This window comes from Labeo rohita, chromosome 9 (assembly GCF_022985175.1).
Source record: "Labeo rohita strain BAU-BD-2019 chromosome 9, IGBB_LRoh.1.0, whole genome shotgun sequence".
NCBI classification, from domain to species: Eukaryota; Metazoa; Chordata; class Actinopteri; order Cypriniformes; family Cyprinidae; genus Labeo; species Labeo rohita.
In genome coordinates this window covers 34779721-34805400 of record NC_066877.1, presented here as the reverse complement: position 1 = coordinate 34805400, position 25680 = coordinate 34779721, and the positions used below count along the sequence as shown (strand labels likewise).

General features: G+C 27.2%; 1 protein-coding gene across 5 annotated transcripts in view; it reads left to right on the top strand.

Moving 5' to 3' along the window:
- si:ch211-45c16.2 (mitogen-activated protein kinase kinase kinase 13) overlaps nucleotides 1–25680 on the top strand; it is a 54205-nt gene that overhangs the window by 2961 nt on the left and 25564 nt on the right. For 2 of the 5 annotated variants that reach the window (XM_051119356.1, XM_051119352.1), the window contains exon 2: nucleotides 14113–14187. The exons of 1 other annotated variant lie outside the window; for it this stretch is intronic. The gene's annotated coding sequence lies outside the window, so the exon portion shown is untranslated. Of the gene's footprint in view, nucleotides 1–14112; nucleotides 14197–19697; nucleotides 19799–25680 lie in introns of those variants that run through there. 2 more of the 5 variants (XM_051119353.1, XM_051119354.1) reach the window with 2 other exon arrangements.

Below are 25680 nucleotides of genomic sequence, written 5' to 3'. Positions count from 1 at the left end.
TAGTCCACATGCACTGTATTCTCAAGTCAAACGATCAAGATGTCCTGAATAATTAGATTTGAGAGCTTTTTGGCTGAACTCCTCTTGTAATGGCCAAACAGGGTGCATGTTATCCAGCAGCTAAAAGGCAATTCATTACAGGACGTATAGAATAGCAAATGTATTTCCTTCTAATAATCGGGAATGTTATCTGTCAGGTTCACAGTGAAATGCGAATGCAAAAGAGCTTATTGGAAGCAGGCGGAGAGAGAGGGAGAGAGATGCTCGTGTGCTCATATGAATCAGCATCTGATTTCTTATATAATCTCACCACTGAATCATATGCAAATAGGACACTGAGGGTCTCCTGCACGCTACACTAGAGCTCCGCAATATACATGGAGAAAATATGACTAAATGTGACTAAATAATATTTAACGGTGTATAACCCACACACATGTATACATAATATTGTACACATAATATCTATTTTTATATACTATATATCTTCAGCCATTGTGATCATTGTAATTGTAATAATTAATAGTAAAGCAGTTATAATGATACATATATAAACAATATTAACATGAAAAAATATATGTATATATTATTTATATATTTATTTATTCAATCCAGAGTAGATTCATAATGTTTATGTAAGAGGTAAAAATCACATAAATTATATTTGATAATTTCATTTAGTGTTAATAATTTTATTTAATAATTTAATAATTTTTATGCACACATATATTTAGATTTTTGTCTGTAATTCAGTTCTTGAAAATGAAATATGAAAAAAAAAAAAATATATATATATATATATATATATATATATATATATATATATAATTTTTTTTTTATATATATATATATATAATACACACACAGTATATATCAAATATTGTACACATTCAATATATCATAAAATATAAAAGTTTAAATATATATGTAAATATATACATAATAAATTTATAGATGTATATTGTTTTCAATTTATCCTCAGTCGTTGTAATCATTGTAATTAATAATTAATATTAATATTTAGTAAAGCAATTAAAAATAATTAAAAAAAATAAAAATATAAACAATATCAATGTGATATTTATTTATTCATTCATTCAATTCGGAGATTCATAGTGTTTCATATAAATTATAAACTAATTATTTAATAATTTAATCATTTTTATGAACACATATTTAGCTTTTTGTATTTCAAAAAATAAGTACATTTTAAAATAAATTGTAAAGTTTAACAAATTTAAAATATGTATTTATTGTTAATATTATGTTTGTTTACACATACTATTGTACACAATATGTAATATGGCATAAAATATAAATGTAAAATCTAAATGTTTAAATATATGTATAATAATAAATATTGTTAAATATATACTTTTTAAAATGTATCTTTAGCCATTTTAATTGTAATAATTAATATTAATATTTAGTAAAGCAATTATAATTTTATATATGTACACGCACTTATATTGTCTGTGTGTGTGTATTTCTCTATTCAATCCAGAGTAGATTTATAATGTTTAATGTAAGAAGTAAAAATCACATAAATTATATTTAATAATTTATTTTATATTTAGTACTTTAATTGAATCATTGAATAATTTTTATGCACCAGTAAAACGGCACACAATCATAAACCGCAATATTTACCTACGTATGTTTATTAAAAACACTACAATATGTGAACATTAACATGCAGAAAGCACTTCTCAGTGAAGCTGTTCATGATGTGTGGTTTCCCAGAAGTGACGTCTCAGAGGGAGGGGCGGGACTGGAACGGGAGACAGTATTTATGTAATTGACATGTGGGACGTGTCCCTGTAATCCTGGACAGAAAGCTCTCCTTCTGCTGCTTCATTTTCATAAACTCACGGCCACGGTATGAATGCGTTTGTTTCATAAGAGAGAGACCTTGATGTATGTGTATATCCTGTTGAAATAATAGCACTCTCCGGGCACCTTCTGCTGTTCTCTTAGTGGTTGACTGATAAGGCTTTTTAATTGCTGATAGTGATATCTAGAGAATGTCTTTTTATGGTACATTGAAATGTTTCTGTGTCTGAGTATTTGATGTTGTCATTTGCATTTAAGGAGGACATATTAAACGACACGTGAATTACAGACAGAGACGAGCCGTATTTCATCTCTTTCTCTCTCAGGACTTGCTTTGTTTATCCATTTGATCATCTGCTTGTTCATTTGTGAAGTTCTGAAACAAGAACAACAACAAAAAAGTGGTGTTGGATTTACTTTGAAACAATTTTCACTTAGAAAGTGAGCAAATAATTACAAAAACCGACAAGTAAAACATTGAATTATATTACTTTTTGAAGACCAAACTAGTACTGTCTTGTAAAATGTTCTTGAATAACCTTTGTTTTGTAGTGTTAACTTTGAAAAATCATTTTTTATATGTTTTCAACATACAGAGAATATCCAGTTTCATGTATGCAACATTCACAACGTTGCAGGTGTTGAGGAAGGAGTTTGAATTAATATTTAAATAATTTAACAAAACATTTTTATATTTATGGTTCTCTGTAAATATATTTTATATAAATAATAAAATATTTAAAAATACACGTTTTAAAGCATTTTATTTAGTTGTTTTTATTTACTATTATTATTATTATTTTTATAACATATTTTAAGATTTAATTATTATATTATTTTATTTTATTTTTATTTTTTTTGTTTTGTTTTTTAGTGCATATATGTGGCTTTGAGGACATGTATATGCTAAAAAATTTTTACAGTTTAGCATGTCTTAAGTGTTTTTCCTCTCCAGTAAAATGATGTGAAATGATTGATGACATCATCCTGCACTCAGGGGCGTATGCAAATTTCTGTTCCGTCAAATACTCTTTAGAATCTGAATGCTATTTCCTGTTTGTGATGCAAACTAAATGTCAATGAATGAGTCTTTTGATATGTTTTAAATGGGGAGATATGTAAGCATAGGAAAGAAAACTGTTCATGGGGTTTTAAAGGGTCTTTGTGCCTCGTTCGCTCATGAAACTAAATCAGTTTCAGTTCATGATGGGCTCCCGGAAGGCCGGCCTATCAGTCGCTCCATCTTCCCGCTCTCTTTCTCATCCTCTCACCTCATGCGCCTCCTCCACTCCTCCTCCTCTCAGCCCAGCGTGTGTTTTCTCCTGTGGAGTGACATTTCAGTAATGAAGCGATCTCTCAGTCAAGGGTCCCTCAGAAACTCAAACACTAGCGTCTACCAGCACACACTTCACTGCCTGCCCTTCAAACCACTGCTTCATTTGAAGATCCATAAATGATTCAGTTACAGTTAATAATAGTCTATATTATTATTCATTTATTTCATTTTTATTAAAAATATATTAATATTACACATCAACATTGTATTATGTAGTAGTAATAATAATAATAATAATAGTATTTTTAAAATATATAATTAAAATATTTTAATAAATTGAATATTTAAATATTTAATTTAAATATAAATATCGCACAACGGTCTTATTTATACATAATATTAATATAATGCTAGTAATAATAGTAAAAGTATATATTTATTAATGCATAATAAAAGTGTTATTTTTTTATTGTATTTTTATTTAAAATATAAATATTACACAAATACTTTAAGATGCAACAACAATAATATCCATATTTTATTTGTTTATTAATTGTTTTACGTTTTTTAAGAAAATACAAATGTATAATATTTTTTAATATTATATCATTTTATTATTAATATATTAATATTTTATTAATGGTAATGAAACTATTATTATTATTATTATTATTATTATTATTATTATATATTTATTAATATTAATATAATATTTTGTTTTTATTATTTAATTGTTTATTTATAATATAAATATTAAAAAAATACTTTAAGGAACAACAATAATAATATCCAAAATTTGCATATTTTATTAAAATTATTTGATATTTTTAATGAAATACTAATGTTTAGTATTTTTAATATTTTATAATTTTATTTAATATTTTAATATTTTATAATTACTATATTATTAGTGTAATGATAAAACATTATTATTATTGTTATTGTTGTTGTTATTATTATTATTATTATTATAATTATTATTGTATATTTGTTAATACATAATGAAAGTAATGTTATTATTTAATTGTATTTTTATTTAAAATATAAATATTACACACATATTTTAGAATACAACAAATAGTCATATTGTTTTTAAATATAGTTTACATAAAATACTAATATTCAATATTTTTAATATTTTATACTTTTATTATTAAAATGAATATTTTATTAGTGTTAATAAAATGTTGTTGTTGTTGTTGTTGTTTTTAAAACTCCCTCAGACAAGAAGTGAAAGCATATCTGAGAATCAAATCAACCTGTTTATTTTAGTGAATTGGGTCAAAATTCAATTCAATATTTTGTTTGCTTCCCATTACTATAAATAGATTCACAAAAGACTTGCTGTTTTTCATATGTTGTATTGTTTATATACATCTTGCATATGTTTATGTTTTAGATATTTGCAGGCAAATATGCAAAAGACCTATGCAGGTGAAATTTAAACATTATGAATCACACTTTACAACAAATACGGTTCTACATACACATTTCTGAGGGAGTTTTACCTAAAAATATCACAACTGCTTAATATACATTTAAATATACCAGTATGGGTAACACCGTCCATCGTGATCCTTTCATAGCTATCATGTTCCATTTTTGTTCTGTTTGGATAATTTTGTATATATATAGATAAGCTGTTTCTTTAAGAGAAGAGAAAGGAAAAAAATGTGACCTATCTTTAAATTTAGGGTTGGGTTTGTGTGGGTGGAGTTTAGTGCGTCTGTAAAACCCACAATCCAACCTTGTACTTGAATGCATTTCATCTTGTTGTGATTGTGTGTGTGTGTGTGTGTGTGTGTGTGTGTGTGTTTAAAGCAGAGAGAAGTGCACTAAGCAAACAGTCCTTATGACTGAGCACTTCTCCTCAAGGGAAGACTGATTCTGCTTTAGTGTGTGTGTTTGTCAGTGTGTGTGTGAGTGTGTCCTCCCAGATTTGTGTGCTACTATAATTACGAGCGCCTGCAGCGTCTCATGGGGAGCGCATTAACACACACGAGTGGAGGAATAAAAATCACAGCGCGCACACTCGCTCCTCTTTTCTCCTCTTTTCTCCTCTTTTCTCCTCTTTTCTCCTTTTTTCTCCTTTTTTCTCCTTTTTTCTCCCATCACTGACCACTACTCCCCTCCATCCTGGCTGATATATATTTCTGAAAATCCCTACTTACGTTGAAGTACATTGATTTAGTATAGTTAGAATGTTGATACTAAATATATGTCTGAAAAATATATTATTTTAATTATAGTTATAATTAGAGAGAGGCAGATAAGATTTATGAATTTATTTTATAATTGATTTATTTATATTATATATTATTATTATTTTATTATAATTAATTATATTTTTAAAATTATATATATAGAATTCTATATAATTCTGTATATTTACAGTATATAGTTTCTATTTATAATTTATTTGTATTTTATATGTGTAATTTTTATATATATATATATATATATATATAAAAAATAGAACTAAATAAAATAAAATATAAAACAAATCACTACAGAAATGTATATATTTTTTCTATAATAATAATAATCATTATTATTATTATTATTATTATTATTATTATTATTATTTTGAAGGATTCAAACATTGATTCAAACATTGAACAAGAAACAAAAATCTTAAATATTGTAAAATCATTTTGATTTAAAAACTCAGTATCAAGTGCTTCCTCGATGAGATGTTTTTGCATTATGTCCCGTTTTTCTTCATTAATCTCACATTGCACATGCAGTCCTGGTCATTAATATCTATGCTAATATGTCATATTGATGCTTTTTTTTAATATACGCTGCAAATTTTTAAATTTTTTTTTTTTTTTTTTTTTTTTTGCTCACCAAAGCTGTATTTATTTGATTAAAAATACATTAAAAAAGGGAATATTCTAAAATATTATTGCAATTTAAATAAGCTCTTTTCTATGTGAATATATGTTAAAATATAATTTATTTCTATGATCAAAGCTGAATTTTCAACATCATTACTCCAGTCATCAGTGCCACATGATCCTTTAGAAATCATTATAATATGCTGATTTGAGAATCAAGAAACATTTCTGATTATTATCAATGTTGAAAACAGTTGTGTTGCTTCATAATTTTTTTTTATATCATACTTTTTATCTCAGGATTCTTTGACGAATAGAAAATTCAAAAGAACAGCATTTATTTGAACATTTATTCTGTTCTCTCATTAGTATTCGTCCCATCGTCCTCTCTGTTCTCTCTGGTGTTTCCCTTGTTTTCCCTGCTGTTGAAATCTTTTTGCTTGTACTGAGGTGATTGGATGACGTCCAGGCCTCTGTTTAAGTGCATGTGGTTCATTTCAGGTCTCGTTCCTCTCTAGCATCTGTTTTGGAGTATTGTGATTCAGTATATTTAATATGACTGGGCTATATTGTATAACATCTGATATAAAATGAAGTGCCATTTTTTTGACGGCTGCAGTGACTGTAATGTGCTCACTAACTATTTTGTATCTGTTCAACTGCAATAAATGTTTGGTTATGATGCTTCCATAGCTGTGTCAGAGTGAATACATTATTATGGAGATCTATTTCAGTTATCAATACACTCGTGTACTGTATGTGCTGCTGAAGGGTTTGCGTGACTGTGGTCGATAACAGAGTCACTGTTACATAACTCACCTGCATGAGGCCAGACCCGACGAGGCGATCGCCGAGCACATGCATGTCTGAGGAGAACGTGATACACACCCTCAACCTGCTATCATCTGATCTGTAATACACCGTGTTTGTGTGTGTGAGGGGGTGTGTGATTCTCTGTGTGTGTGTTGGCACTTCTGTCGTTGACTTTGAACCAGGCATTAACCTCTCAGACAGGATTGATCAGGGCTCCAAATCATAACTTTGTGTTCACCTGTGTTTATTATTTGTGGCTGATTCTTTATGTAAGATATGTATAGAGATAGATAGATGGATAGAATTATTTTAATTATAATATAATATTAATTTTAATTATAATATATTGTTTATATTCATTATTTATATTAATATTATTTATTTTAATTTGAGAAAGGCATATAATATAATTTGATTTTTTTTAAATAATATTTTATATTCTATTATTATTTTTATTACAATTAATTTAGTTTTATATATTTATTTTTAATATTTATAATTATAATTTATTTAGAGAAAGAGAGGCATATGATTTATGAATTTGTTATAATTTATATTATATATTATTATTTTTACAATTAATTTAGTTTTATGCATTTATAGTATTTATAATTATAATATATATTTATGATTGTATTTTATGTATTTAATTTATATATATATAGAGAGAGAGATGATTTGACATTATTTTTATATTATTGTAATTATTATTATTCATTAGACATATATGATTTAAGAAATTTTATTTCTTAATTATTAATTATTAATTATTATTTGTTATTATTAATTTAAATATTACATTTAATTTATTTTATGTATTTATAATATAATTTGTTTATAGTTTATAGTATTTTATGTATTTAATTTTTATATATATATATATATATAGAGAGAGAGAGAGAGAGAGAGAGAGAGATGATTTATGAATTTATTTTATAATTTAATATTTGTGATTATTATTACCGTTAATTTCTTTGTCTTTATAAAATTTATAATTATAATTTCTGTATAATGCTTGTATTTCATTTACAGAGAGAGAGAGAGAGAGAGAGATATTATTTATAAATATTATTTTATTATAATTAGTCATATGATTTGTAATTTATTTAATCATTTATTATTTGTTAATTATATTATTTTAATATCATTAATTTATGTTTATAATACTTATAATTTATTTATTTGTTAGAGAGAGAGAGAGAGAGAGAGAGAGAATTTACTATTACAATTAGACAAAAAGGCATATATGAATTCTGAAATTTTTATAATTTGTCAAATATATATTATATTTGATATGATTTGTGAATTTATAATTAGAGTTGTAATTAGAATTTATTAGATTGCATTTATTATTATTATTATTATTATTATTATTATTATTATTATTATTATATTACAAATAATTTATTTATTTAATCAAGTAATTTTAATTTCATCAATCAATTAATTAATGTTTTTGAAAGAAGTCTCTTCTGCTTCAAGGCTGCATTTATTTAATCAAAAATATAGTAAAATTGTGAAATATTATTACAATTTGAAATGGCTGTTTTCAATGTGAATATATCTGTTAAAATGTAATTGAATGTTGTGATCAAAGCTGAATTTTCAGCATCATCATTCCAGTCTTCAGTGTCACATGACCCTTCAGAAATCATTCTAATATGCTGATTTGCTGTTCAAGAAACATTTCTGATTATTATCAGTGTTGAAATCCGTTGTACCGCTTCATAATTCTGTGTAATATGTTTCCGCAGTGATTGGTGTGTTTGTGAGTTGTTGGTTTACTGGAGCAGGCTGAATTCAGTCCCATCTTTAGAGCTTCAGAGCATTTCTCTTATTCATGTTAAGGACACAAGAGCTGTCAGCGTGTGTGTTCCGACACGTCTCAATAATTAATGAGAGATTGTAACGGAGCCGAAGCAGCGCTGGATCCTTTACAGCCCAGAGAGGCTTCAGATGGATTTCAGACTGTATGTTTGTTCTTAACAAAGAGCCTCGGAGTTAGTATGCATGTGAATTATGACTAATTTATCTCCTGAAGTTTAAATCCGAGACCGTTTGGGTTTCTTTTAGGTCTAGACCTTGACTAACCCTGGTTTTATGGCAGAGGAACACCTCAGTTTAATTGCAGATGAGTTTGGGAGAAATAAATGAGATAAGTCCATTTTTGTTTCTCAGCTGAATATTTTCAGATGTTCAGAAGTCAGTTTTATTGATTGTGCTGAGTATGCGATCGGATGGCATGAACTTTGGAATGCGCTCAGATGTGTCAAACAGGACTAGCTTGCTAAGCAAACATGCCTGACACTCCTGTATGTGGATGCAGTTGGTTTAGTCAATGTTCAACAATGCTTTGACATTAATGCATTCTAGAGTTCACATATACTGTTGTTTTATTGTTGTATAGTTATTAATCTATGATATGTTTTAAATACACAATCTGAGAGCTTCGTAAAGTAACCTTTGCAAACAAATACCACCATAGTTTGTTAAAATCCTGTTGTTGTTTTTTAAACTGTGGTTGTTGTTTTACTGTGGTGAAACTGTGGTGACTTGTTTAGCCATCTATCATCAAATACTAATGTAAAAAAAAAAAAAAAAAAAAAAAAAAAAATTAAATAATTGTATTTTCTTTAAAACTTATTTTATTGGTATTATATTATTTTATCTAACTTTTTTTTTTTTTTTTTTTACCATTTTGTTTTTTGTTTTGTTTTGTTGTTTTGTTTTGTTTTATTGCTTCTTATTTTTTTTATTTTACTTTACTGTTTTAGTAACTTAGTAGATGCTTTAGTAATATTTTATTAAAACAAATTAAAAGTAAAAGTAAAACGGTGGTAACTTGTATTAGCCATTTGTCACCAAACGCTAATGTAAAAAAAAAATCATTTTAATAACATTTTTAATTTTTTAGTAATATTTTATTTAGTATTTTATTTTACTATATTGTTTTAGTAAAATTTTATTTTAATATTTAATTTTACTATTTTAGTAATTTAGTAAGTTTTAGTTCTTTTTTTTTAAACCAGTATAACCATAGTTTATGCAAAAATGCCAGTGTAACATTTTATTATGCTGAAATTGCCGTCTGTCATCAGATTTATTGTCAAAACATTTTGCCGGATGTACCAATGCATAAAATGTTTTTGTTTTTATTTTATTTTTTATTTTGTTTTTATTCCCTTTTTTGCACTGTATTTTGTTAACATCTTATTTTGATTATTTAATTCTATTTTGGTGTCTTTTAAGTATTGAATTATATTATGTAATATTTTATTTTAGTTTTTGGTGAAATTTTACTTTTATTTTGCTTTTTTATTTTATTTTATTTTATTGTGAAATTGCCGTCTGTCATCAGATTTATTGTCAAATTTTGGCAGATGTACGAATGCATAAAATTTTATTTTATTTTGTTTTATTTTTTGTATTGTTTTTATTCCCCTTTTTGCACTGTATTTTGTTAAGATCTTATTTTTATCATTCAATTTAATTTTATTGTCTTTAAAGTATTGTATTATATTATTTAGTATTTCATTTTACTTTTTGTAATATTTTATTATTTAATATTTTTAGTTATCGTTTTAGTATTTTTATTATTTGATTCCAATTTTATTTGATTTGTGTGTTTTATTTTACGGTGAAATTGCAGTCTGTCATCAGATTTATTGTCAAAACATTTTGGCAGATGTACAAATGCACAATTTTTTATTTTGTTTTATTTTTTGTATTGTATTTATTCCCCTTTTTGCACTGTATTTTGTTAACATCTTTATTTTGTTTATTTAATTTTATATTATTGTATTTTGAAGTATTTTATTATATTATTTAGATTTTTTTTTGTAATATTTTATTTAATTTTTTATTTTTTTTTATTGTTTTAGTGATTTTATTATTTTCTTCCAATTTTATTTGACTGTTTTTGTAAGAGTTTTTTATTTAATATTTTATTTTATTATTTTATTTTTATTATTTTATTTAGTATTTACCTTCTGCATACTATAATTGGTAGAACATGGATTTTGTTCTTAGAATATGTGGTTTTATTTGTTTCTTCTGTTTGTGAAGTCTTTGCTTTGCCGGGTTCTGCTGATATTTTCAGTTGTGTTTTGGTGTGGCTGCTGTTATTTTGTTCGTCAGAGGCAAACTAATGAAGCACGGACTGTTAAATTATGAGTAACTGACTTCATCTCATATTATTAGAAAATCACAATTAAGCCTCTTCTACCAGCATCATTAGTGAATCCTCAGAAGTAGTTATGCATGCGTTTATGAAGTCATTAACATAAGGTTCATGATTAATTTATGAACAGGAGCCATGATTAGCAGAGCTGTGAATGACAGGGATATAAAACTGTGTTTTGTGTCAGAATAGTTTTGGAGGAAACTGAAGAATATTTTTACATAGTTCACATGAAACTTGATGAACATGCAAAATTCTTGCAAAAAATAAATGTGTGAAAGTTTCTTATAAATGTACAGGAAAAAGATTTTCTATGTATTACTTTTGATTTTTGGGGTGCAACATGACAATGATATTGAATGTTATATTGACAACCAAATTAGAACAAATAAGTATTTTGTATTTTAATTTGCCCTATTGTTTTATTTATATATTTTGTTTATTTAATATTTTATTTTACTTTTAGTTGTATTTATTTAATATAGAATTTAGTATAGAATTTTTATTTAATTTATAATTTGTTATTTAACTTCATTTAACTTTGTTTTACTATTTTTATTTTATTAAAGTCTTATTATTATTGTATTTAATATTTTGTCTTACTTTTAGTAATATTTTATTTTATTTAATATTTCATTTATTTATTTTTATTTTATTTTATTTATTTATTTCACCAATTTAGCTTAAAATATCAAAATAATGTACTTAATGTCACACTGCAAAAAAATAATAATTGTCCTAAATCGAGGATCTATTTTATTTCCTTTAGCCTAAACATAATTTCTAATTTCTTTTTCTTTTTCTTTTTTTTTAAGATATTGACATAAGGCATTTGTTTAGATGTGAGCAAGAGTCTGTATCGCAGCAGCTGATCCTTTGTTTTTTTGTGTGTGTGTTTTTTTTTTTTTTTTTTTTTATATTTAACAAAATGTTTGTAATCTTCATTTACAATTCCACTGATAATACGTGAGTCTGGCCTCAGTCGTGCATGAAGCGTGTCGTTTTCATGAGCTGTCACGCTTTAATTGGGTAGAATGGGGTGTTAATGAGATGGGTCTTTGTCCCCATGTGGGGTGTATGGGACGGGACGGGATGCCCGCGGGTGTGTTTGAGGAGGTGGGACTCATTTGACATGCAGCATCCCCCTCTTTCATGAGCACAGACACACACAGCAGAGGTCTGACGTTTAATGATCTGGGCGTGAGCAGCTGTTCATTAGTTGATCCCTTTAGTGTCCCGACACCCACCAAATATTCCCCTTTTATTTCCATCCGTTTACCACCTGAACCTCTGTTAAACAGGCCGGTTTGTGTGAAGAGAAAACGCACAGATCATAATGTCAAGAGCAAATCTCACTCCTTCCTTAACAATCATGGTAATATGAAATCTCAGTATTATAGTGGCAACAAAATTAGAACAAAGCAATTGTAAATATTTCACTTGGACCCACTTTATATAAAGTGTTCATATGTACTTACATTTAAATTAATAGTTTGATACATTGCACACATTTTGTACATACATATGTTTACAGTGTACTCATAATTATACTCATCCTAATAATTTTTTACACAAGTACATAGTGGTAGAGGACATCTATTATTGTATCTTTTTATTGTATTATTTTGCTTTATAGTTTTACTAATATTTTAATTGTGCTTTGTCTTAATTTTATTTTATTAGTCGTTTTATTTTATTATATATTATTAGTATTTTATTTTATTTATTATTATTTTATTTTACTTTGTTTTAGCAATATAGTATTATTTTGCTTAATATTTTATTGTACTGTATTGTTTTAACCATTTACTTTGTTGCAGTAATAATGTTATTTATAACATTAAATAAACATTAACATTAAATGTTATTTATAATATATATATATATATATTTTTTTTTTTTAATTTACCATATTGGTTTGGTAATATTTTATTTTCATTTATTGTTTTACCAATATTTTATTATTTTATTTTATGGTATTGTTATAGTACTATAGTGTTTATTTACTTTATTTCTTCGGCAATATTTCATTATTTTATTTGGTATTTTATTTTACTTGTTTTAGTCATTTTATTTTATTTTATTTAGTATTTTATTTTACTTTGTTTTAATGAATTGTATTTTATTTAGTATTTTATTTTACTGTGTGCTAATATTTTACAATTTTATTTAATATTTAGTTTTAGTTTGTTTTAATAATTTACTTTTATTATTTCTGCAGTATTTTATTATTTTATTTTATTGTTTTACTAATATTTTATTATTGTATTTAATATTTTATTTTACTTTTTTGTTTAAATATTTAATTTATTTTTGTGTAATATTTTATTTTATTTGGTATTTTATTTTACTTTGTTTTAGTAATATTTTAATTTATTTAGTATTTTTCTTTATTGTTTTAAGAATATTTTATCATTTTATTTAATGTTTTTGCTTTAGTATTTTATGTTACTTGTTTTGGAAATATTTAATGCTATATTTAGCATTTAATTTTACTTTGTTGTTTTGAAATTTATTTATTTTATTTTATTAATATTTTATTTTATTTTATAACAAAAATTGTACTGTCAAGGTTTAATTATTGTATTTTTTTTAACACTAAAATTACAGCACAGTATGAAAATATCCTTTTTTTCTTCTTCTTCTTCTTCTTCTTTTTTTTCAGAATTTAATGTTTAACAGGCCATATTGTCCTTCTCTTTACCTCTGCTCATCTTGAGCTGTGCAAAACATTTCTCAGATTGTTTCCTAATTTGCTGGAATGCATCTTGTCTGTCTTGTTTTGGAAGAGGGATTTGGAACCTTGCTGAATTTTTAAATGGTTTTGTGGTAACGGAGGAGATTTTCACACGTTCCCCTCTAAATAAATAAGCGACTGTGCTGGAGAGGCTATGTGTGTTTGAATGCTTGTGTGTTTGGGGAACTCCAGTGTGTTTTGGTATTCTAGTTTGGATGGCATTTATGGTATTTGAGTCTCTGCTAACCATTAACCCATATTTGAGGCTGGGATTCCCCTGCAGACGCTCAAATTGGCACGTTAACACTTTCAGAACTTCTCTTACGCTCACTCTGGCTCAGCTTTTGCTTTTTCCTTCGGAAAGTGCGATCAGAGTCTGATTACTGACCTTGTGACCTCTGAACTCTGACCCGTTTGTATTTATTATTTACAGGTGCAAAGAGAAGAAGAGATACATTGCGGTCGGTGGTAGAAGCATCTTGGGAAATGAGTGTCAACTTCTCTGGAGGTACAAACTGTAAGCTTGATTATTATTAATGTGCAGGATACGGTATACACTCAAAAAAAATTAAGATGTTGCATTTCACCATATGTTGGAAATGAAATGAAATGAAATGAAATGAAATAAAATAAAATAAAATTATTAATAAAATAAAATTATTAATAAAATAAAAATTATTATTACATATGTAATTATTATAATAATTATATTTATTATTTATTTATTATTATTTATATTATTATTATTATTATTATTATTATTATTATTAATGCGCAGAATATGCCATACACTCCAAAAAAGTGTGCAAAAAAGCCTTAAAAAAAGCTTAATTTTAATGGATTTTTCTTAGTTTTGTACAACTTTTTTTAGTTAGTTTATGTGATGTGATACTGTATAAAATTTATTTTTCAAAGTTTTTCAATGATATTTGGAGTATGTTGTACAAGAAAATGCTATTTTGGTCTTTAAAATTAGAGAGTGAAATTATAATTTACGATGGATGCTTATATGCTTGCATCTATTTCAGCATCAGTTTCTGTTTTCTGTACGTCTAATTGCATCTAACAACGACTGATCACATAGTGTTAATGCAACAGTCAATTACTTCTTATTACCTTCTGTTTAACAAATTTAATTCCATGCAATGTTCAAGATTTGCATTGCGATGTCTAATTAACAAAATTGAACAAGCAGCAAAAATATATTTTTTGAGTGTGTATGTATTCTAGTTTCCACCTCAGAAAATGTACAAGCTGGTTTGTGGTTGGGCTCAGTTTATGTTTTCCCGGCATGCTGGGAGTTTTCATGTACCCAGCATGCTTTCCTGTAGCACAGGTTGAGGTCAATGAAAGGAAAGGCTTCAGTAAGTGGAAGTTTCTGTTGTTCTGCTACTTCTGTGTTGTGGTTAAGCACAAACTGGGTAGAGTGTTTCAGTTTAGAGCACATGCATGCTGGTTAACCGGTGGGTAGGTAAGTTTTACCTGCCAAATACTCTTACGGTATACAATATATAATAAGAACAGATGAAATTCAAGTCTTGTTGTATGTCATAACTGTATTATTAGGTTGTAATTTGAACTGAAAACAAATCTGACGACAAATGCAGAAGCTTATTCTGTTTATCTAATAGCCAAACTGCACTAGAGCTTTTGACTCCTGAGTTGTAAACAGTGTTTCATTATGGTAAAAGTAGGAGTGTTTGGCCTTTTATGTTATGTTTGTTTGTTTTTTTGATTACCTAATTAAAAATATATATTTTTATAAATAAATAAATAATTTTAAAAAATCTTATTTATTTATTTTTAGTAGAGCATTTTATTATAGTAAAAGCAACATTTTACCGAATATTAGTTTTTATGTAAAAATAAATACATGAAAGTTTTTTGTTTATTTTAGTTTGTTTTATTAATTATTTAAAAATTTGTATAGTATTAAAGTAAATGACATAAATGGATGACTTTTGCAGTAACAGGCCTAACATTGCACCAAAGTTTGTGACTCCGAGTTGTAAACAGAATTTTATTATAGTAAAAGTAAGAACATTTCTGACTTTTTATCATGTGTTGGCTTTTTGAATTTAATTAATTAAAAATACAATTTTAATAATAAATATGAGTAATTATAATAAACCATAACAATTTTTAATTTATTTTTTTTATATTTTACTTTTTTTTTCTAAATAAATACATCAAAAAGTTAATTAATATAAAGTATTAATTAAAAAGAAAAAAAAAGTCTTTTTTTAATTTAATTTTAATTATTATTATTTTTTTTTTTTAATGTAGTGTGGTACTAAATTCAGTTATATAAATGGATGGCCAGAAACAGAATTTTATTATAATTGACCTGTTGCCAAATGTTTAAAAAAAAAAAAAAGTTTTTATTTGTTTATTTATTTATTTAAGTTTCGTGTAGTCTAAAGTAAAAAAAAAAAAAAAAAAAAAAAAAAAAAAAACATAATTGGATGGACAAAACCAGAATTTTATTATAGTGAAAGTGAGACTTTTTACCATATGTTGGCTTTTTAACATTAGTATATAAAAAATAAAATGTAAATAATAAGAGTAATTATAATATGTTTTTTAATTTCATTAATTTATTTTTGTAGTAAAAGAGAGAAAAAATAGTTTTGACCTGTTACCTGTTTTTTAATAAATAAATACATTAAAAAATTGTACTTAACATTAGTTTTATTTAGTTAGTTAGTTAGTTTAGTGTAGTACTAAAGTAAAATGCATAAATGGATGGACAGAAACATTTTTTTGAAAGTAAGGCAATATTTGGCTTTTTACCACATGTTGGCTTTTTAACATTAATGTATAAAAAATAAAATTTTAGTAATAAGAATAATTATAATAAACAAAAAAAAAATATTTCATTAATTTTTTTTAATGTTGTATTTTAAATGTATTTTTACTATTAAGTTTTTGTAGTAAAATTTTAAATGTTTAAAAATTTAAAATGTTGCCAAATGTTTTTAATAAATATTTTGTTAAAATTATAATAATAAACAAGTTTATTATTTATTTATTTATTTATTATTTGTTTAAATTTAGTGTAGTGGATTGCATCTATTTCACCATGTTGGTCTGGATCTGTATTTCCATACATCCAGTTTTACATTAACTGATCATGTAGTTTGTTTGCAGTGACAGGCTGAACATTGCACCAAAGTTTGTGACTCTTCTGGGTTGTAAAAAAAAAAAAAAAAAACATTTTATTAAAGTGGAAGTGAGATGCTGTCTTTTGTCTCCCGTCAGTGATGTTCAGGAGGACGTGTTGGTGCTAAACACGCGGCGTCTGTGTGACCTGTGTTCATTCACTGAGCCCGACATCAATCTGCCATCTGTGTTATTCGTGGCGTTTGGCGTTCGCAGCTCCTTCCGACCAAAACCGCTGCTAAATAGGCCAAATATGCGCTTTACAGCAGCGTCTGCTGATACAGAATTAGGGGTGACGCTGACGTCAGAATGGAGAGTTATGTTTGAAAGAGTCTTAATGTGTTGATAAGCTCTGGATTTAGTTAAAAATATCACACAAATACACAACAGGATTCATTTAGTCACATGCTGAATGCGTGCAGACACGCACACACACTCCAGCACAAACATATGTTCACACATACACACTCGCCAAGCGCCAAATGCGAGTAAAAATTGGCTTCGGTGAGCAAATAAAATGCCAGTTATTCACCAGCTGTCTGGACATACTTTTTCTATTTTTTCAATGTGATTTATAAGTATGGTCATGTGACCGTCACTGGTGACTGATTCTACTAAAGACTCTTTTACCTCAGTGAAAACGTTATGAATTTACTTTAATGTTTTTGAATTTGACAGATGCTTTTATCCAAAGCAACTTGCATTACATTTAAGATGTGTATTTATTTTATTTTTTTTAAATCATGATCATGCGTATCATAGGAATCGAACCCATAATTTTTGCATTGCTTTTCGTATTGGACACTTAATACTTTTCTCCCCCTTCAAAAATACCTTTGGCAGTATTTTGGAGATATATGATATATATGAGGAATAAATGTAATATTCCCCTCATTAAGCCACCAGAATGAAAATACGAGAAACAGAGTTGTGTTTTCACTTGGTGGTTTTGCGAGTGACCTTTGCCTGTTTACATATAATTAAATTGTGTCTTTCTTTATTTTGTGTGCTTTTAAAACTAAATTATTATTTTCTGTAATGAAATGTTGAGATACTTTTGTATGGCCATGGCCAATAGTTATTAGTATTTTATACAAATGCTTTTGCGGTGGTAATGCATGAAAACTGTAAAAAAAAACAAAAAAAAAACAACTAAAGTTTGCTTAACAACTTAATAGTTTCTTCATCATTTTGACCTCATTTTGTCACATTGCCAACATTTCAGTAGTCTGTACCAATTACGGTACAATTTCATGGTTCTCGCCGCCAATTTCAATATTAATAAAAACGATTGGAATTATTAAAAACTAGAAAATAATAAATAAAGTGAATGAGTTCATTTTTAAATATAATAATAGAAAAATAGTAAATAATATTATAAATTATATTATATTCAGTTACATATAAATAATTTATATTTTTATATTTATATTTTTATAAAATACTTGTATTTTAATTATATATTTTTAATTACTTAAATAATATGAATAAACTTTTTAACAATTATTTTAAACTGTGGAAAAAATATAACAAATAAAACGTTTTTTCTTTTAAATTAAAAAATAAAAATTTGTAATAAGAATAATCATAATAAAAAATTGTATACACTTATTTCAATTTTTTTTTAAGTAGTATTTTAAATTTGTATTTTATTATAATAAAACTTTGATTTTTGGACTTTTACCAAATGTTGCTTGAAAAAAAAAAAAAAAAAAAAAAAAAAAAAGTGTTTTTTTTTTTTTTTTATTGTTTATCATTATTCTTTTATTTTTACAAATTTAGTAAACAGCATTTTATTATAGTAAAAGGGAGACAATATGTAGCATATAAAAACAAATAGAACATTAAGTTAATTAACATTAAATTAGTTTACTTTTTTTTTTAAATAAGACGAATAATTGTATAACAAAAATTGTTTTTTTTTTTTACTTTTGAGATTTTAATACTACATTATTGTTTTCTTAATTGAATATATGTGACCCTGGACCACAAAACCAGTCATAAGGGTCAGTTTTTTTTTTTTTTTTTTTTAATTGAGATTTATATGGTTTGTTAAGACAGGACAATATTTGGCCAAGATACAACTATTTGAAAATGTGGAATCTGAGGGTGTGAAAATTCAAAATACTGAGAAAATTGTCCAAAGTTGTCCAAATGAAGTTTTTAGCAATGCATATTACTAATAAAAAATTAAGTTTTGATATTTACGGTTGGACATTTACTAAATATCTTCATTATTTAATATCCTAATGATTTTTGGCATAAAAGAAAATTCGATAAGTTTGACCCATACAATGTGCTGTTTGCTCTTGCTACAAATACCCGTGCTACTTACAGCTGGTTTTGTGGTCCAGGATTACATACGTAAAGTTGGTACTGGACTTACTGAAGAGCTTCTTTTGTATTTAAAAGCTGACCTTTGTGAGGGTCATTCTCATTGTAGAGAGTGTTTGGTTGGACAAAAATTTGAATACGCCCCTAAGTGCACGATGATGTCATCAGCATTCTTTCTCCGTTTTTGTGGATAAGAAAGATTGCAAGTCAGCTGACGTTTACAAATATACTAGCATAAAGATTTTGAGCTCAAAGATACTGGATTAAAACCACAAACATGTTGACTTTCTAGCCAATAAACAGTGTGACCTCTTTGATTTAGGACACTGCACAAGTGCCGCATGCATTAGTGTTTTGAAATCATTCCCTTGTCTGTTCCGCTTCCGCATTTTCTGTGTGTGTGTGTGTGTGTGTGTGTGTGTGTGTGTGTGTCAGGCTCACTGCATCGTGCCTGCGTCACCCGGCCCTTTCATTCATGAAAAGTGTGACGTGAGCAGTCGCAGCTCTACCACCGCCCACTCAGACGATCTGCATCTCGCTCGCTCTCTTTCTCTCTCTCTCGGCCGGCTGCGTTCAGCTGTTTCTCTGCTGAAGGAGGATCATGCATGGCAGCGCCGTCGGCTGTGAGTAATCCACTGCAGTGTAGTGTTCATGCTTGTCGCGTTTCGCATTTCTCTTTTTTACCCTTCTTCCTGTGTGTGTATTTGTTGTTTGAATTATTTTCTAAATGCTTTCTGATGTCTATTTGTGGTTGAAGATACCTGACTTGCGTGTTCGGTGCGCATATGAGCTATATTTGTCTGGTGTTCGATGCGGCGCTTCTCCTCTCACTGCCCTCTGCTGAAGGACAGATGGAGCAGCCAACAGGGATACACCGCTACACACACACACACACACTATGCACGCATACGTAACTTAATGACTTGTCTCAGGGGAATCGCATGTCATGCATTTTAACAATGCATCTCTTTCCATTTCTTTTGTGTTGTTTAATTAGTCGAGGGTTCGTCTGTGTGATTAAGATCTTTTGAGTGAGATCAGTCATTTTAGATCACAGTGTCTGTGTGTATATCACAATGTAGTCATTGTTGCTTAAATTCAACAAAAAATTACGATAATATAAAAATGCGATAATGCCTTTTTAAATGTTTTCTAGATTCAGTTCTCTCTTTTTTGTTTGGAGCTTGATGGATGTGAGCCAGAAACTAAATATAAAATATAAAATGCATCATTCTGACTCTTAATTCTGATTGGATAAGCCTTATTTGTAAAATAGTAGATACACACACATTATATTCTATATTAATGCTGTAAATTGTGATTATAATGATTGAAAACCATAAACAACCATATACAACATAATACTATACTAGTAAAATTTAATGGTTCTTGGTACCAATTTGGGTGCCATAGCAAAAAATGTTTTTAACAATTTCAACTTTGTGAAAAAAAAAAAAATAATGCTATTTTTATAAAATTATAAATATAGCATTATTACTATTGTTACATATTAATTATTATATTGGATAATATTTTATATTACTTAATATTATAACATTAAACTGTTTTATTCATCTATGTATAAAAAATTATATATATTTATATTTATTTATTTATTACTATAACAAATGTTTGTTATAATATTAATAATCAAATTAGTAAATTGATGATAATTAATATATATAATAATATAATTTATAATATTATAATATTATAGGATGTAATATTTTAATTAGCTGTTAAAATAAAAATAGAAATTATATAAATATAATATAATATAATATAAAATATGAATAATTTAATTAAATGATTAAAAGTTAAATTAATAATTATTGCTAATAATAGTAATAATATTTATTATTTGTGTATTATATTGTATTATATTTAATAATATTTTATAATATAATAATATTCTAGGTTATTCTAGGTTATTGGTATATATATTTTAATTAGCTGTTAAAATTAAAAAAATAAATAGTTCATTAGTAATGCTAATGAAAGTAAATTTTATTTATAATATAATTTTTTTTTTTTCCCGCAAATAATTACAAAGACGCAAAGAAAGCAAGCAACACATTAAATTAAATATGCAATTTTGAAGTACATAAACTTACAGTATTTTATAAATAATCTTTTCCATTTACATCTTCGAGAGAGAAAAAAAATAACAGCGTACTGCTGCCCATATATTTATCCATTATTTCAGTGATGATTTTTTTTGTTATACTGTTAAATGTCGTCCATCTGTTTTCCAGCTGGAATACAGAAGAACAGCTCCGTTTGTTTCTAAGCATGTTTATATAAGCTCACGCTGGCCGCCAGAGCTTTAAAACAACAGAGACACAGAGACAGAGAGGCTCTTGGGAACTGCTCATATACAGCAATACAAGCTTCTTCAGCCGGTTGTAAAGAAGGAATATCTCTGCGTGTGTGTTGAGTCCGCAGCAGCTAATGGAAGTGCCAATGTAAAGTATTGATTATGTGTCAGAGCTGTAAAAGCGTGGGGGAAGACGAGAGAAAAGAGCTGGAGGAGCCTATAATCTTGAGTCGTGTCATTGTAGTGTGTGTGTGTATAATGTGCATCATCTTCGTCTTCCTGTGTGTGTGTGTGGTGTGTGGTGTTGAAGAGGAGCAGCAGCTGGTCAGATGGAGGCTTAAACTCCTCTTGTGTTCTTTGTTGTCGCTGTGGGATCTTTTCTTGTCAGAAGTGAGTGTTTTTCCATTCTAATTCCTTTTCATCTTCCTTCTGTGTGTTTGTAAAGTATTGAGAGTGCAACAGTCAGGTCCGGAAGTAAAAATGTATCTCTTGTTCAGATTTTCAAATACATGTTTTGTTTCCAGAAAAAAAAAAAAGGGAAAAAATTCTTTCTGCTAAAAAAAGTGGGCGGGGACTGTTGCACTCTGCAGTGATGTCGCATCATTCTGACTCACGATTGGCTAATGTCAAACTCAGCATCTGTCAATCAAACTGGTTTGGAATGAGGCCGCGTGATGCCGGTTCCCCGGGGCTCCGTGTCTCCGGAGAGCCGATGGGATGGGAACGGGGGGCCCTGCGGCACGTGACCGGCCGAGTGACGCGTCTCTGATGCACAGCGTCACGGTGTGTGTTTTCCTCCGTCTCTGCAGTCTGTTTTTAGCCGGCTGCTGCTGCATCAGTGTTAATATGACTCACCTCACACTCCCACAATCCTCCAGCCGTATTTGCTGTGATTTACTCTCGCTGCTCTTAATAATCACTCCCTCCGCGGCTCAATGAGTGCGTGTAGGAGGAAAGAGCTGCTGTTTGCCTACGGGTTTTCTGATAAGAACCGAACCGCGTTAACTGTGACCATCACGTTGATCGCACTTGCAGATGATGTGGACGGTGTGTCGGCCTGTAGAGATTTTACTGTATGGTGTTTGCAGTTGATTGAAAATGAATGCACAGTGAGTCCAGTGTAGTACGATTAATAATGAGTGAATCAAAAGCATATAGCCTTAGCAGTGTAGTCTGATTTTTCTGAACTGGTTCTTTTAATGAATCATTCAGAATGATCTGAATCTTTGAACTGAATCAGTTGCAGGTGTTATTGAATCAATACCTGAATTGCAAGTGGAATAGCAGTTATGTCTGTCTCAAAATAAAGCAAGTTTTGTGTACTTGCATTTTGTAAATATTAAAAGTCTTGTTACTAACTGTTTGTGTGACAATATGTAGTGAAAGATAAACATTTGGAAAACATTTTATTTATTTATTTTTGTAAAATAATACTAAAATTAATTGTGTAGTTAAACATTTACAAAACATTATGTATATGCTACTTTATTTAATTTTTATTTGTTTGTAAAATAATACTATAATTGTGTAGTTAAACATTTGCAAAATATTATGTATATACTACATTTATTTATTTATTTATTTATTTATTTATTTGTAAAATAATACTAAAATTAATGATGTTTGGTTAAACATTTGCAAAACATTATGTATATGCTACTTTATTCATTATTTATTTGTAAAATAATATTAAAATTAATGATGTGTAGTTAAAGATTCGCAAAATATTATGGATATACTACTTTGTTTATTTATTTATTTTATTTTATTTGTAAAATAATACTAAAATTTAATTATGTATAGTTAAACATTCACAAAATATCATGTTTATAATATTTTATTCATTTATTATTTTTCATTTTTAAATTATTATTTGTAAAATAATACTAAAATGATGTTGAATTTTAAAATTAATGTGTAGTTAAACATTTGCAAAACATTGTGTATGCTACTTTATTTTACTTTGTATTTTTTATTACTTTATTTTAGTGTTTAGTGTGTAAAGATAAACGTTTGCAAAACACTATGTATATACTATATTATTTGTTTATTTATTGATTAAATGTTAAAAATAATGCTATGTAGTAAAAGATAAACATTTGCAAAATGTAATATAATGTTTATTTATATAATCATATAAAATAATCATTTTTAGGTATGTGTATATAACAAATGAAGGGTGTGTATAGTGTAAGATTATCAAAATATAAGCAATTTTCATTGAATTTCCAGCTACAAGATAGCTATATTATGCTGTACACTGTCACCGTGGTCGAAATATGATTCATACCATGATAAAAGCTTGTGTTCATCTCATCCAGCCCTGCTCCCGCTGAAGCTCCTGCGGCTGCGTTTCATTCGACGTCAGACTGCAGCGACTGCGCTAAAGCAGATGTATTTAGGCCATTCATGTCCCTGCACTCTTATGATTTCAGCTTTAATAAACCGCAGCATTAGGAACCCAAAGCAGGAACTGCAGTCTCTGATCCAAACCCAAAATAAACCCAAAGCAGGATCAGCACTAGTTAGCATGTGCATGTGTGTGTTTGCACACCAGTGACCTCCGTTAGAGCTTGAAATCATCATATTTTGATAAACATTGAATATATGACAATATTTTAAAAACAAAAAAAACACGGCAATGATGAAAAGATAGGATTTATCTGAGCATTAGGTTTCCTGAAGGTCACCTCATTGTACAAGTTTTATCCGTTTCTTTGCTTGTGAATATAAATATATAATTATAATAATGTTTTAAAAGCATCTCTGATTTAAAAGTCAGCACTAAAGCAGTGTTTGAGTTAAGTTTGATTCATTTTCATGAATCAAACTCAAAGTGAATTGATTTTCAGAGCTATGATTCATCAATTCATTTGCATCATCAAAACTGGTCAGTTAATTGATGATTTACATAAAACCTTGGCTTATTTTGCAGAATTTGCACATTTTAAATAAATAAGTTAAATTGCACAAATTATTTCTAAAATTATACAAATAAAAAAGTGTTGTTGTTGTTGTTATTGTTATTATTATTATTATTATTATTATTATCATTATTATTATTATTGTTGTTGTTGTTAATTACTATTAGTATTATTTTCCAAAAATAGTATTTTATAGAATAAGTTGACAATATTTGTCAGATTAAGTAATCAGATTATTTGAAAGGCATTAATGGCATTAAATGAAAATGGCATTACTATTATTAGTTGCTATTAGTTACTATTATTCCTATTATTAGTATTATTAGTATTACTATTATTAGTTGTTGTTGTTATTATTATTATTATTATTATTATTATTATTATTATTATTGTTGTTGTTGTTGTTGTTGTTGTTGTTGTTGTTGTTGTTGTTGTTGTTGTTGTTGTTGTTGTTGCTGTTGTTGTTGTTGTTGTTGTTGTTGTTGCTGTTGTTGCTGTTATCGTTGTTTCCATTAATTTTCCACATTTTTACATTTTTTTTATTTTATTTTTTTTTTTTATTTTAATTTATTTTGATTAAAACTGACATTATTGCATCTTCATATTACTTTCTAAACACTGATTGTAAATCATGAAATTATTACAATATTATTCAGTGTCTTAAAACAAAAAACATTTACTCAAAGCAAAATTGCATTAAAATTAAAACACTTATTTTCATAGACTATATTTTTAAAGTTTATTTGTGAGTTTTATTAGTAGAAATTTGTTCTTTCATTTGTAAGCATAATTCATGTTAATTATTAAAACAAGAAATATTTGTCAATGGGGAAATAACTTGAAAATATATTGTTGAAGTAAAATTTATTTAGCATGATTTGCATTATAAATTTCATATACTGTAAGTAATTCAGATTCAATTGAAAACTAAAAGCACAGAAGCAAAACAAGAACTGTATTCAAAGGGAAAAGAAAGAATTGCTTTAAAATATACAATAATGTACTAAAATAAAACAATGTTGCATTAATATTACAAAATCATATAAGTAATTATTCAGAAATTGAAAACGAAAAGTACATTTGAAGCAAAACAAATTTGTCAATAGGAAAAGAAAAATAATTTTGCTTTAATTTATTTAAAACTCTTTTATATTACATTTTAAAGCTAAACTATTTTTCTCTTCCTATTGACAAATTTGTACATTTAATACATTTTAGTTTGCAATTGAATTCAACTGAATCTTAATTACTTGCAGTATATGAA